Source organism: Vombatus ursinus, unplaced genomic scaffold (genome assembly GCF_900497805.2).
Source record: "Vombatus ursinus unplaced genomic scaffold, bare-nosed wombat genome assembly UNPS02015150.1, whole genome shotgun sequence".
Classification (NCBI taxonomy): Eukaryota; Metazoa; Chordata; class Mammalia; order Diprotodontia; family Vombatidae; genus Vombatus; species Vombatus ursinus.
Genome location: NW_020954928.1, coordinates 94,702 through 95,317, shown reverse-complemented (window position 1 = coordinate 95,317; position 616 = coordinate 94,702). Strand labels below are relative to the sequence as shown.

The 616-nt window shown below is 38.0% G+C and overlaps 1 protein-coding gene across 1 annotated transcript in view; it reads left to right on the top strand.

Annotated features, from left to right (window-relative positions):
• LOC114031336 (carbonyl reductase [NADPH] 2-like) overlaps positions 1-616 on the top strand; it is an 8,485-nt gene that overhangs the window by 6,155 nt on the left and 1,714 nt on the right. The gene's annotated exons all lie outside the window — the stretch shown is intronic.

Sequence of the window (616 nt, the reverse complement as noted above, 5' to 3'; positions counted from 1 at the left end):
ATTAATTTATTTTTAGTTTTCAACATTCACTTCCATAAGCTTTTGAGTTTAAATTTTCTCCCCCTCCCTTCCCACTTCCCTCCCCAAGATGGCATGCAATCTGATATAGGCTCTACTTACACATTCACATTAAACATATTTTCACATTAGTCACGTCGTAAAGAAGAATTAGGACCAATGGGAGGAACCATGAGAAAGAAGAAACAAAACAAAACAGCAACAAAAAGAGAGCAAGCAGAATGCTTCAATCTGCATTTGGACTCCATAGTTCTTTCTCTGGATGTGGATAGCATTTTCCATCATAAGTCTTTTGGAGTAGTCTTAAATGCTGAGATACTGAGAAGAGCCAAGTCTATGAAAGTTAGTCATTGTACAATGTGGCTGTTATTGCGTGCAATGTTTTCCTGGTTCTGCTCACTTGACTCAGCATCAGTTCTTATAAGTCTTTCCAGGTTTTTCTGAGGTCTGCCTGCTCATCATTTCTTATAGCACAATAATATTACATTGCATTCATATACCACAACTTGTTCAGCCATTCCCCAATTGATGGGCATTCCCTCAATTTCCAGTTCTTGGCAACCATGAAAAGAGCTGCTATAAATATGTTTGTACATGG